The sequence below is a fragment of the Heteronotia binoei genome, chromosome 7 (genome assembly GCF_032191835.1).
Source record: "Heteronotia binoei isolate CCM8104 ecotype False Entrance Well chromosome 7, APGP_CSIRO_Hbin_v1, whole genome shotgun sequence".
NCBI classification, from domain to species: Eukaryota; Metazoa; Chordata; class Lepidosauria; order Squamata; family Gekkonidae; genus Heteronotia; species Heteronotia binoei.
In genome coordinates, this window is record NC_083229.1 from 3,400,245 (window position 1) to 3,415,086 (window position 14,842).

A 14,842-nucleotide genomic window follows, 5' to 3' on the forward strand; every position below is an offset into this window, starting at 1 on the left:
ATATACACACATATATACACACACACACACACATAAATTTTTGATCACTGTTTGACACAGATTGTTGGACTGGATGGGCCATTGGCCTGATCCAACATGGCTTCTCTTATGTTCTTATGTGTGACACAGAGTGATGAACTGGATGGACCATTGGCCTGATCCAACATGGCTTCTCTTTCTTATGTGTGACACAGAGTGATGGACTGGATGGACCATTGGCCTGATCCAACATGGCTTCTCTTTCTTATGTGTGACACAGAGTGATGGACTGGATGGACCATTGGCCTGATCCAACATGGCTTCTCTTTCTTATGTGTGACACAGAGTGATGGACTGGAGGGGCCATTGGCCTGATCCAACCGGGCTTCTCTTATGTTCTTCTATGTGACACAGAGTGATGAACTGGATGGACCATTGGCCTGATCCAACATGGCTTCTCTTTCTTATGTGTGACACAGAGTGATGGACTGGATGGACCATTGGCCTGATCCAACATGGCTTCTCTTTCTTATGTGTGACACAGAGTGATGGACTCGATGGACCATTGGCCTGATCCAACATGGTTTCGGTTATGTTCTTATGTGACACAGAGTGTTGGACTGCGTGGGCTATTGGCTTGATCCAGCATGGCTTCTGTTATGTTCTCTCATGTGGTCTCCCCAGTAAAAGCTCTTTTTTAGAGGTGGTGTGATTTATATAGGTCAGAGTAGGGTGCATGGGGGCCTATACAAATCCACACTAGTTTTGCATACAGTGGTTGTTGGAGGGTGTGCATGTAGGATTGCCAGATCTGAGTTGGGAAATACCTGGAGATTTAGGGAGTGAAGCCAAGGGGGGCAGGTTTGGGGGGCGGGAGGGACTGGGCTATAAGGCCATAGAACTGGGGTTCGAACTCATTTGTTAGGAGGGCGGGATCTGACACAAATAGGACTTTATGGGGCCAGGCCATGTGTGTCATAAAATGAAACATGAGGGAGTAGAGATATAAACTGTATAAAGGACACAGACAAACCCAATTTTTAATGCAATGCTTTATTGCACGGGTGGCCAAGGGTAGCTCTCCAGATGTTTTTTTGCCTACAACTCCCATCAGCCCCAGCCAGCATGGTCAATGGCCAAGCACAAGGATCACAGCAGAAACTAAAAATATAAAATGCTCTGTGTCAGGGAAAACAATGACATGGCATTGCACACTTCTTCACACATCCCCCCCCCCATCTACTCTGATTAGCAATGAAAAAGAAGAAGACTGCAGATTTATACCCTGCCCTTCTCTCTGAATCAGAGACTCAGAGTGGCTCACAATCTCCTATATCTTCTTCCCCCACAACAGACATCCTGTGAGGTGGGTGGGGCTGAGAGGGCTCTCACAGCAGCTGCCCTTTCAAGGACAACTCCTGCGAGAGCTCTGGCTGACCCAAGGCCATTTCAGCAGTTGAATGTGGAGGAGTGGGGAATCAAACCTGGTTTTCCCAGATAAGAGTCCGCACACTTAACCACTACACCAAAGTGTTTCTCAGTATAATATCCCCCCTTGACTGTGGGTTCCCAGGTTAGAGAACTCATTAGGCACCAGTTTTCAGGTCCATTCAGCAGAGATAAGCTGGCTCAAAGCATCAACCCTTTATTTGCAAGGACACAACTTCAGGAAGAATGAGCTTCAGCTGGCTGTTGAAACACAATGAAGCACAGGGAAAGTAGCAAGGAAAACATGGAATGGATTTTCCATTAAGGTCTTTGGGCCCTATCTATCTGGCCACAGAGACCTTAATGAAAAATCCACTCCACATTTTCTTTGCAGCTTTGCTTCCTGCTTCAGCCTGCAAAGACAAGGCAGATGGAGCGGGGAACTTCAGCAGCCTCAGAGCTTCAAAGGGTGAGAATAGAAGGGGGGGGGGAAGAGCCAACCCCCTGCACAATGCAGGAAAATCACAAATATCACTTCCTAAATTCACATTGCTGTCAGATGGTCGTCTTACCACTTACCATTTCCTCATTTTTTAAAATATTAATTCCCAATATTTCTGAACTTTTCGACACGACCATCAACAATCTAAGTACATTCCATTTTGGCCACATCCTTTCCCAACAGTTTGGCCTTGCTATGAGATTACTGTGAAACAATATATAGGGTATTAAATACCACCTTGCAACCATTTTATAATTTTGCATCTTTAGAGCAGTTGACCTAGTTTTTGTACTGCGATGTCTTCCGTAAAGATTCCCACTGTATTGCTTTCTTTTGTGTTGTACATTTCTTTTGCCATATTTGCTGCTGGTGAGTCAACTGTGACCAGAGGCCAGAGTTAAGAAGCATATACTGGAGAGCCAGTCTGGTGTAGTGGTTAAGTGTGCGGACTCTTATCTGGGAGAACCGGGTTTAATCCCCCCTTCCTCCACTTGCAGCTGCTGGAATGGCCTTGGGTCAGCCAGAGCTCTGGCAGAGGTTGTCCTTGAAAGGGCAGCTGCTGGGAGAGCCCTCTCCAGCTCCACCCACCTCACAGGGTGTCTGTTGTGGGGGAGGAAGGTAAAGGAGATTGTGAGACGCTCTGAGACTCTTTGGAGTGGAGGGCAGGATATAAATCCAATATCTTCATCTACCTCACAGGGTGTCTGTTGTGGGGGAGGAAGGTAAAGGAGATTGTGAGCCGCTCTGAGACTCTTCGGAGTGGAGGGCAGGATATAAATCCAATATCTTCATCTACTTCACAGGGTGTCTATTGTGGGGGAGGAAGGTAAAGGAGATTGTGAGCCACTCTGAGACTCTTCGGAGTGGAGGGCGGGATATAAATCCAATATCTTCATCTACCTCACAGGGTGTCTGTTGTGGGGGAGGAAGGGAAAGAAGATTGTGAGTCCCTCTGAGACTCTTCGGAGTGGAGGGCAGGATATAAATCCAATATCTTCTTCTTCTTCTAACGTCTTCAGAGCTGAACAGTTGCCGAACAGCTTTGCGGCTACTCAGCGGTTGAGAAGTTGGAGTTTCATTTCCTTTGGCCTTGAGGGTCATTTGACATTTTTCCAGTTCGAGAAAACAGTTTCCATCTGGCCAGGTTTAGGATTGCCCCAGGTGGGGGCAGGGGATCCCTGAGTTTGGAGGCCCCTCCCTCACTTCAGAGACATCAGAAAGCAATGTGTATGTGAATGTCAGCTAGGCACTCCATTATTCCCTATGAAGACCGATTCCTGTAGGGTATAATGGTGACTTTATCTGTGGGTATCTGGGGCTTTTTGGGACTTGGGGGGGTTGGAGGGGAGAGTCCCCTGCAGGTCTCCTGCAAATTTGGGGGCTCTCTCTCAAACCCCCTTCCCTCCAGGCGGCTTCAAATACACACTATTTGCCTTTGATTTCAATGGCCCATAGGGTATAATAGGGCCATATATTTGGAAATAGCCGCGCATCTACCGTATATGCTGCTATTCCGAATGCGGTATTCGACAGTATGCGGGGATTCTGAATTTTCTCCCCCCGTATACTTCCAAATCCGTGTAATACCGTTTTTTTTTTTGCACATCCCTAGTTGGTAGTTGAATGAGAGGCCACCAAGAAAGACTCTGCAGAGGAAGGCAATGGCCAACCATCTCTGCTTCTTTCTTGTCTTGAAAGCTCCTTGAAGGGGTCAGCGTAAGTCTTGAAGGAGAACACCAAGGAAGAAAAGGAAGGCAGTGGTCAACCACCTCTGCTTCTCCCTTGCCTTGAAAGCCCCTTGCTGGGGTCACCGTAAGTCTTGGGTGGGAGCCCACCAAGGAAGACTCTGCAGAGGAAGGCAGTGGCCAACCAACTCTGCTTCTCCCTTGCAATGAAAGCCCCTTGCTGGGATCACCATAAATCTTGGATGGGAGACCACCAAGGAAGACTCTGCAGAGGAAGGCAATTGGTAACCACCTCTTCTTCTCCCTTGCCTTAATAGCCCCTTACTGGGGTCACCATAAGTCCTAGATGGGTGACGACCAAGGAAGACTCGGCAGAAAAAGGCAATGACAAACCACCTCTGCTTCTCTCTTGCATGGAAAGTCCCTTGTGGGGCTCACCATAAGTCTCAGATGGGAGACCACCAAGGAAGACTCTGCAGAGGAAGGCAATGACAAACCACCTCTGCTTCTCTCTTGCATGGAAAGTCCCTTGTGAGGCTCACCATAAGTCTCAGATGGGAGACCACCAAGGATGACTCTGCAGTGGAAGGCAATGGCCAACCTCCTCTGCTTCTCCCTTGCCTTGAAAGCCCCTTGCTGGGGTCGCCATAAGTCTTGGATGGAAGCTCACCAAGGATGGCTCTGCAGAGGAAGGCAATGGCCAACCACCTCTGCTTCTCACTGACCTTGAAAGCCCCTTGCTGGGGTCACCAGAAGTCTTGGATGGGAGACCACCAAGGAAGGCTCTGCAGAGGAAGGCAATGGCCAACCCCCTCTGCTTCTCCTTTGCCTTGAACGCCGCTTGCTGGGATCACCATAAATCTTGAATGGGAAACCACCAAGGAAGACTCTACAGAGGAAGGCCATGGCCAACCAACTCTGCTTCTCACTTGTCTTGAAAGCCCCTTGATTGGGTCACCATAAGTCTTGGATGGGCGACCTCCAAGGAAGGCTCTGCAGAGGAAGGCAACGGCCAACCACCTCTGCTTCTCCCTTGCCTTGAAAGCCCCTTGCTGGGGTCACCATAAGTCTTGGATGTGTGACCACCAAGGAAGACTCTGCAGAAAAAGGCAATGGCCAACCCCCTCTGCTTCTCCCTCTTTCTCCTTCTCCTTCTCCTCCCTCCTTCTTCCTTTGAGGAGGACGGTGGCTCAGTGGTAGAGCATCTGCTTGGGAAGCAGAAGGTCCCAGGTTCAATCCCTGGCATCCCCAAAAAAGGGTCTAGGCAAATAGTCATGAAAAACCTCCGCTTGAGACCCTGGAGAGCCGCTGCCAGTCTGAGTAGACAATACTGACTTTGATGGACTGAAGGGGGTCTGATTCAGTAGAAGGCAGCTTCATATGTCCATATGGCTTGATAGCACCTTTCTGGGGTCACCATAAGTCCTGGATGGGTGACCACTAAGGAAGACTCTGCAGAGGAACATAAGAACATAAGAGAAGCCATGTTGGATCAGGCCAATGGCCCATCTAGTCCAACACTCTGTGTCACACAGTGGCAAAATTTTTTATATATATACACACACTGTGGCTTATAGCCACGATGGACCTCTGCTCCATATTTTTATCTAACCCCCTCTTGAAGGTGGCTATGCTTGTGGCCGCCACCACCTCCTGTGGCAGTGAATTCCACATGTTAATCACCCTTTGGGTGAAGAAGGACTTCCTTTGATCCGTTTTAACCTGTCTGCTCAGCAATTTCATCGAATGCCCACGAGTTCTTGTATTGTGAGAAAGGGAGAAAAGGACTTCTTTCTCTACTTTCTCCATCCCATGCAGAATCTTGTAAACCTCTATCATGTCACCCCGCAGTCGACGTTTCTCCAAGCTAAAGAGCCCTTTCTTCTTGAACCTTTCTTCATAGGGAAAGTGCTCCAGCCCTTTAATCATTCTAGTTGCCCTTTTCTGGAAGGCAATGACCGACCACCTCTGCTTCTCCATTTCCTTGAAAGCCCCTTGTTGGAGTCACCATAAGTCTTGGGTGGGAGCCCACCAAGGAAGACTCTGCAGAGGAAGGCAGTGGCCAACCAACTCTGCTTCTCACTTACAATGAAAGCCCCTTGCTGGGATCACCATAAATCTTGGATGGGAGACCACCAAGGAAGACTCTGCAGAGGAAGGCAATTGGCAACCACCTCTGCTTCTCCCTTGCCTTAATAGTCCCTTACTGGGGTCACCATAAGTCCTAGATGGGTGACGACCAAGGAAGACTCTGCAGAGGAAGGCAGTGGCCAACCACCTCTGCTTCTCCCATGCCCTAAAAGCCCATTGTCGGGGTCACCATAAGTCTTGGATGAGAGACCACCAAGGAAGACTCTGCAGAGGAAGGCAGTGGCCAGCCACTTCTGCTTCTCCCTTTCCTTGAAAGCCACCTGCTGGAATTGCCAGAAGTCAGTTGCGATTTGAAAGCCCAGATGCGCACGGACAGTGAAATTCATTGTGTGACCTTATGCTAGCATCTCTATCTCAGCCTAACCTACCTCACAAGACTGTTGTGAGGCTAAAACGGAGAAGGGGAGAAGCACATGCAACTTCCTAGAAGAGGAGATGGACCAAAATATAGTAGAAACAGTAGGCATCTGATCTTCCTCCCCAAGAATCCCTGACAGAACAGATGAATTTCTGTTATTTTCTGGATGGGGCCTGAATGTCTTTCTGCCACGGCCTTCCTGCAACGAAGACAGAAAGATGAAAGTCTGGTGTCAAAAATCAATGGCTGGAAAGATAGGCTACATCATCAAAATTATATTACATTCCAGTTATTTAAGAGGAGGGGAGGGCCTTTCCTTCACAAGGCTGATATTCCTCCCCCCCAGTCGGTTTCTGTAATGGCCTCCGCTGTGTCCACTATCGCCCTGGCAACCGATGTGTCTGCCACAACTTCCTGGGACCATTTGCGGTGTGACATTTTGCCTCTCTGTACCACACAAAAAAAGTGTGTTTGTGTGTGTGTGTGTGTGGGGGAAATAACGGGGAGGTGGGTTGCGGGGGGAACATTGCTGAGGTGCTGGGAATGAATTGCTGCATAGATATGAATTTTGACAGCTAGTCAATGGCCTCCGTCCATTTCAATTAAAAAGGAGCAGATTTCTCTCAAGCCAAACGGGGCGGCATTTCAGAGCCCGTAAAGAGCGAAGGAGGGGGGGCTGTTGTAGAGGTCCCAATGGACTCCGACCCGCAACCTCCCCTTTTTCTTTGAATATTGACTTTATTTCTTAGCCAGGAAATCCAAAGACCTCTTAGCCCCCTTCTTGCCCATGAACTTTTTATCTCTTCCTTCCATGAAGATAGTTTCAGAAGAAGAAGAAGAAGAAGAAGAAGATATTGGATTTATATCCCGCCCTCCACTCCGAAGAGTCTCAGAGCGGCTCACAATCTCCTTTACCTTCCTCCCCCACAACAGACACCCTGTGAGGTGGGTGGGGCTGGAGAGGGCTCTCACAGCAGCTGCCCTTTCAAGGACAACTCCACCAGAGCTATGGCTGACTCAAGGCCATGCTAGCAGGTGCAAGTGGAGGAGTGGGGAATCAAACCCGGTTCTCCCAGATAAGAGTCCACACACTTAACCACTACACCAAACTGGCTCTCCAAGAGGGATGCTAGCCTCCAGGAGGGACCGGGGGATGCCCCAGAATTATAGCTCATCTCTAGTCGACAGAGATCAGCTCCTATGAAGAAAAACTTTCGCTTTGGAGGGTGGACCGTATGGGCTGGGGTGGTCAGGTAGCCGTCTAGGGTTTCCAAGTCCAATTCAAGAAATGTCTGGGGACTTTGGGGGTGGAGCCGGGAGACTTTGAGGGTGGGGCCAAGAGACATTGGGGGCGGAGCCATGAGTAAGGTTGTGACAAGCACAATTGAACTCCAAAGGGAGTTGTGGCACATCATATTTAAAGGGACCCCACATCTTTTAAATGCCTTCCCTTCATTGGAAATAATGGAGAGAGGCACCTTCTTAAGGGGCTCATAGAACTGGACCCCATGGTCCAATCCTTTTGAAACTTGGAGAGTATTTTGGGGAGAAGCACTGGATGCCATGCTGAAATTTTGGTGCCTCTAACGCAAAACACAGCCCCCTCCCAGAGCCCCAAATACCTAAGGATCAATTCTATATTATACCCTATGGGAATCAGTCTCCACAGGGAATAATGGAAACATTCCCCTCCCCTCCCCCTGCTTTTTGGTGACCCTAAAGTGTACCGCTGACTCCTGTAACAGAGTTTAACCCTTGACAAACCAATTCAAGAACATTAGGGTTTGTAGAATCTTTCGGGATCAAGTGCTGTGTTCTACTGGAGAAAGTTTTCCTTCCAGACATTTTGTTCTCAGCTGCGGAGAACATCCTCAGTGGCGTTGCAGCCGGAGCAGGCGCTCTGACCTTCTTGGCTGCTGCGCATTGAGATGTTCTCCGCAGCTGAGAACGAAACATCTGGAAGGAAAACTTTCTCCAGTAGAACACGGCACTTGATCCCGAAAGATTCTACAAACCCTAACGATGTTACCAGCCGTGAAAACCTGAAATCTTTGACAATTCAAGAACATTTGAAAATATGTCCAAAACATTTTTTTAATTAATTCAAATGGTGAACACCAACCACAAGGGTATTAAAAATGCACCAATATCAAAGATTAATTTCCCACAAGGGAGTAAAGCCGACAGGCAAAAGCGTTCTATTACCCCCCGTTTCGCTGTAAGCTTTATCTAAGCCATTGCTTATTCAATTTTCGAAACAACTTCCACTCTCAAAGAACATGTCCTCGTAGGACTTCCAAGAATCAATGGATTCGCTTACAGCGAAACAGGGAAAAAGAGACCGCTTTGGCCTGTCAGCTTTACTCCCTTGTGGGAAATTAATCTTTGATGTCCTTCCCTTTTCAGCCCTGGCCACTGCCTGGTGGAATCAGCTCCCTGTGGAGATCCGGGCCCTACCTGAATTATTGCCATGTCATGGGGCTGTTGTGCTGGGCCTATGGTCCAGGCAGCAGGTGTGCTATTATTCCATCATTTGGCCTCCCTTGTGGTGACATCATGCTTATTACAGTGCTATCCTATTGTTATTACCGTATAATGTGGGCCTACAACTGGTTATTGATATGCTGTGCCCTGTCCGCCGGTGGTGCGTTTTATTTATTGTTTTTCATGTTAATTTTAAATTTTAAATGTTGGATCAGGCCAGTGGCCCATCCAGTCCAACACTCTGTGTCACATAAGAGAAGCCCTGTTGGATCAGGCCAGTGGCCCCTCCAGTCCAACACTCTGTGTCACATAAGAACATAAGAGAAGCCCTGTTGGATCAGGCCAGTGGCCCCTCCAGTCCAACACTCTGTGTCACATAAGAACATAAGAGAAGCCCTGTTGGATCAGGCCAGTGGCCCCTCCAGTCCAACACTCTGTGTCACATAAGAACATAAGAGAAGCCCTGTTGGATCAGGCCAATGGCCCCTCCAGTCCAACACTCTGTGTCACATAAGAACATAAGAGAAGCCCTGTTGGATCAGGCCAATGGCCCATCCAGTCTAACACTCTGTGTCACATAAGAACATAAGAGAAGCCCTGTTGGATCAGGCCAATGGCCCATCCAGTCTAACACTCTGTGTCACATAAGAACATAAGAGAAGCCCTGTTGGATCAGGCCAATGGCCCCTCCATTCCAACACTCTGTGTCACATAAGAACATAAGAGAAGCCCTGTTGGATCAGGCCAATGGCCCCTCCAGTCCAACACACTGTGTCACATAAGAACCTATGAGAAGCCATGTTGGATCTGACCAATGTCCCATCCAATCCAACACTCTGTGTCACAGAAGAACATAAGAGAAGCCCTGTTGGATCAGGCCAATGGCCCATCCAGTCCAGCACTCTGTGTCACAGAAGAATGTAAGAGAAGCCATGTTGGATCTGACCAATGGCCCCTCCAGTCCAACACTCTGTGTCACAGAAGAACATAAGGGAAGCCCTGTTGGATCAGGCCAATGGCCCATCCAATCCAACACTCTGTGTCACTCATAAGAACATAAGAGAAGCCAAGTTGGATCAGGCCAATGGCCCATCCAGTCCAACACTCTGTGCCACACAGTGACCAATATATATGTGTGTGTATATACACACACAAACACACATATACATACATACACACACACACACATATACTGTGCCTAATAGCCACTGATGGACCTCTGCTCCATATTTTTATCCAATCCCCTCTTAAAGCTGGCTATGCTTGTAGCCGCCACCACCTCCTGTGGCAGTGAATTCCACAAGTTAATCACCCTTTGAGTGAAGAAGTACTTCCTTTTATCCATTTTAACCTGACTGCTCAGCAATTTCATTGAATGCCCACGAGTTCTTGTATTGTGAGAAAGGGAGAAAAGGACTTCTTTCTCTACTTTCTCCATCCCATGCAGAATCTTGTCAACCTCTATCATGTCACCCTGCAGTCAACATTTCTCCAAGCTGAAGAGCCCCAAGCGTTTTAACCTTTCTTTATAGGGAAAGTGTTCCAAACCTTTAATTATTCTAGTTGCCCTTTTCTGCACTTTTTCCAATGCTATAATATCCTTTTTGAAGTGCGGTGACCAGAATTGCACACAATACTCCAAATGAGACCGCACCATCAATTTATACAGGGGCATTATGATACTGGCTGATTTGTTTTCAATCCCCTTCCTAATAATTCCCATCGTGGCGTTGGCCTTTTTTATTGCAATCGCACACTGTCTTGACATTTTCAGTGAGTTCTCTACCACGACCCCAAGTTCTCTCTCCTGGTCAGTCTCTGCCAGTTCACACCCCATCGACTTGTTTTTATTGTTATTTGTATATGTTGTGATCTGCCTTGAGCCCATTTATGGGAGAAGGTGGAATGTAAGCCTATTAAATATTAAATAAATAAGCTGATGAATTCTTTATACCCCTGTGGTTGATGTTCACCATCTGAATTAATTAAAAATATTTTTGGACATATTTTCAATTTTTTCCCCAATTGATTTGTCAAGGGTTAACTTCGTTACAGGAGTCGGTGGTACACGGTTCCTACGCTTGCTCTCCAGTCCCATTTGGGGATTAGCAACCCTACAGCCACCCTTCCCTTCACTTAGCAGAGGGCCCCTTCTGAGCTTCAGCACAGCATCATGGTCTAGTCTAATGGTTACCACACTCTCTCACAAACTGCATAGAGAGCCCTTGCTTTAAGTTAAGAAACCAATACTCATGGATTTATTCAAAAGAAACATAACGTATTAGTGTAGTGGAGAGAAAGAGTGTCTAAAACTATTCTAGCTAACTGGATGGCTTTGGATTGTAGTAGGCCATCTGCTTCGATTGGTTCAGGAGGAGAGACGCCATGCTGTTCCTCCTGATGCATGCAGGAAAGAAGAAGAAGAGGAGGAGGAGGAGGAGAACAAACAGGAAGGAAGTTCCCTGAGCTACTGTCTACTGGTTAGAGAGGCTGAGTGAAAGCAGAGCAGGAAGGAGACTGATATTGAACCTAGCTATCTAGCTTGCTCTATGGTGGTTGTAGGCTTGGAAGACTGAGCAAGAGACATCATTCGTCTGTTCTTTTAACTGCTTTGTACCCGGCTGAGGGCCCTGTCCCCCCCAGGTTCCATCTCCAAATCTCCTGGACTTTGCCTTCTTGGAACTGGCAATTCTACCACCCCATCGCCTGCCAGTGGGCAGGGGAGATACATATGAACATATGAAGCTGCCTTATACTGAATCAGACCCTCAGTCCATCAAAGTCAGTATTGTCTTCTCAGACTGGCAGCGGCTCTCCAGGGTCTCAAGCTGAGGTTTTTCACACCTATTTGCCTGGACCCTTTTTAGTTGGAGATTCTGGGGATTGAACCTGGGACCTTCTGCTTCCCAAGCAGATGCTCTAACACTGAGCCACCGTCCCTCCCCTGTCAAACGTGAATCAGAGAGTAACTGTGTTAGTCTGAAATAGAAGAGCCAGAATCAAGTGGAAGGGGTTGCAAATACAGTAGAAGACAGAAACAGGAGACGGGATGATCTTGACAGGCTGGAAAGCTGGGCTGAAACCAATAAATTGAATATTTAAAATGAAGGGACCTCCAGGGTCATCGAGTCCAACCCCCTGCACAATGCAGGGAACTCACAAACCCCTCCTCCTAAATCCACAGGATCTTCATTGCTGTCAGATGGCCATCTAGCCTCTGTTTAAAAACCTCCAAGGAAGGAGAGCCCACAACCTCCTGAGAAAGCCTGTTCCACTGAGGAACCGCTCTAACAGTCAGGAAGTTCATAGAATCCTAGAGTTGGAAGGGACCTCCAGGGCCATCTAGTCCAATCCCCTGCACAATGCAATAAACTCACAAAACCTCCCCCTAAATTCACAGGATCTTCATTGCTGTCAGATGGCAATCTACCCTCTGCTTAAAAACCTTCAAGGAAGGAAAGCCCACCACCTCCCAAGGAGGAAGCCTGTTCCACTGAGGAATCGCTCTAACAGTCAGGAAGTTCTTCCTAATGTTGAGCCGGAAACTCTTTTGATTTAATTTCAACCCACTGGTTCTGGTCTGACCTTCCGGGGTCACAGAAAACAATTCCACACCATCCTCTAGATGACAGCCCTTCAAGTACTTGAAGATGGTGATCCTATCACCTCTCAGCCGCCTCCTCTCCAGGCCAAGCATCACCAGCTCCTTCAACCTTTCCTCATTGGACTTGGCCTACAGACCCCTCACCATCTTCGTTGCCCTCCTCTGGACCCGTTCCAGCTTGTCTAGATCCTTCTTAAAATGTGGTGCCCAAAACTGAACACAAGACTCCAGGTGAGGTCTTACCAGAGCAGAGTAAAGCGATACCATCATATCACGTGATCTGGACACTAGACTTCTGTTGATACAGCCCAAAATTGCATTTGCCTTTTTAGCCACTGCATCACACTGTTGACTCATGTTCAGCGTATGATCCACTAAGACCCCTAGATCCCTTTCGCACAGACTACTGCTAAGACAAGTCTCCCCCGTTCTATAACTATGCATTGGATTTTTCCTACCGAAATGCAAAACTTTATATTTCTCCCTGTTAAAATTCATTTTATTGGTTTTAACCCAGTTTTGCAGCCTGTCAATGTAGGCGATGGGTTGAGTATAAAGCTCTCCAGTATCTCCCAGAGTATCTCCTCTAGGTACGAAACGTCTCTCCATCCATGCAGGGGTTAAATCACAGCACACTCCAATAGATAAATCAGGCAATTAAAGTGGCATTATAACATTTAATTTTAAACCCCTCATCCTGTGAAATAATGGCCCCGGTGGACATGCGTGTCTGCACACACAAACACAGGGAGACAGAAAGCACCCAAGACGTATAAATTTTATTATTAAAATTAACATTTAAAACCCGGACCATGAAGTAATGCACCAGGAGCGGACAGATAAATCAGGTGGTTAAGCTGGTAACGTAACATTGAGCAGTCAGATTCCTGACCATGAAATAAACTCAAGGTTAGAAAAGGGATAAATCAGAGAGCGAGAGCGAGAGACAGATGGAGCACAGAAGAGAAGCAAAGGAATTGTCCAGCCCTTTCCAACTGTTAACATGGTTAATTTTCCTAGACCAGGAAACGGCTCACGAGCTTTAAGGTGAGAAATGAGGCTGGAGTGATGGAGAAGGATGGAGAAGCAGCAAGAAGGTGACTCGGGGGCACAAACGCCCCCCCCCCCCGTGACTCTGAGTGGCTCCACTACGGCCCCTTGCCAACAAAAATGAGGAGAGAGAAAATTAGACAGGAAGACGGATTGGGCGAGGTTTCGTTGCAGAGCTCAGGAGCTAAGTTGGAGCATCCAAAATACAAGGAAGGTTAATAAAGGAATGAAAGAATGCACTTGGTCCATTCAGGTATTCGGCTGAACAAGGGTACAAGAAGATATTGGATTTATATCCCGCCCTCCACTCCGAAGAGTCTCAGAGCGGCTCACAGAGAAGGTGAAACTGTACATTTGGCTCTTTTCTGAAATAGTGTTTAATCAGGACAGGCTAGCATTACTAAGGAGACCCGCGATGCAGAGAGGTAAAGATGCATTACTGCAGTCTGAGCTCTCTGCTCATGACCTGAGTTCGATCCCTGTGGAAGCTGGGTTCAGATAGCCGGCTCCAGGTTGACTCAGCCTTCCATCCTTCCGAGGTCGGTAAAATGAGTACCCAGCTTGCTGGGGGAGAAGTGTAGATGACTGGCGAAGGCGATGGCAAATCACCCTGTAAAAAGTCTGCCGTGAAGACGTAAATGTCACCCCAGAGTCAAAAATGACTGCTGCTTGCACAGGGGACTACCTTTACTTTTAACGTTACTTAAAGTTGCTGTCAGGCCTCAGATTCAGCAGGAGCTCACAGCAGCACAGCTCCTGAACCTTTCTGAACCAGTTTGGCATAGCGGTGAAGTGCGTGGACTGTTATCTGGGAGAACCGGGCTTGATTCCCCACTCCTCCACTTACAGCTGCTGGAATGGCCTTGGGTCAGCCAGAGCTCTCTTATCTGGGAGAAGCGGGTTTGATTCCCCACTCCTCCACTTGCACCTCCTGAGATGGCCTTGGGTCGGCCAGAGCTCTCTTATCTGGGAGAACCGGGTTTGATTCCCCACTCCTCCACTTGCACCTGCTGGAATGGCCTTGGGTCAGCCAGAGCTCTCTTATCTGGGAGAACCGGGTTTGATTCCCCACTCCTCCACTTGCACCTGCTGGAATGGCCTTGGGTCAGCCAGAGCTCTCTTATCTGGGAGAACCGGGTTTGATTCCCCACTCCTCCACTTGCAGCTGCTGGAATGGCCTTGGGTCAGCCAGAGCTCTCTTATCTGGGAGAAGCGGGTTTGATTCCCCACTCCTCCACTTGCACCTCCTGAGATGGCCTTGGGTCAGCCTGAGCTCTCTTATCTGGGAGAACCGGGTTTGATTCCCCACTCCTCCACTTGCACCTGCTGGAATGGCCTTGGGTCAGCCAGAGCTCTCTTATCTGGGAGAACCGGGTTTGATTCCCCACTCCTCCACTTGCACCTCCTGAGATGGCCTTGGGTCAGCCAGAGCTGTCTTATCTGGGAGAAGCGGGTTTGATTCCCCACTCCTCCACTTGCACCTCCTGAGATGGCCTTGGGTCAGCCTGAGCTCTCTTATCTGGGAGAACCGGGTTTGATTCCCCACTCCTCCACTTGCAGCTGCTGGAATGGCCTTGGGTCAGCCAGAGCTCTCTTATCTG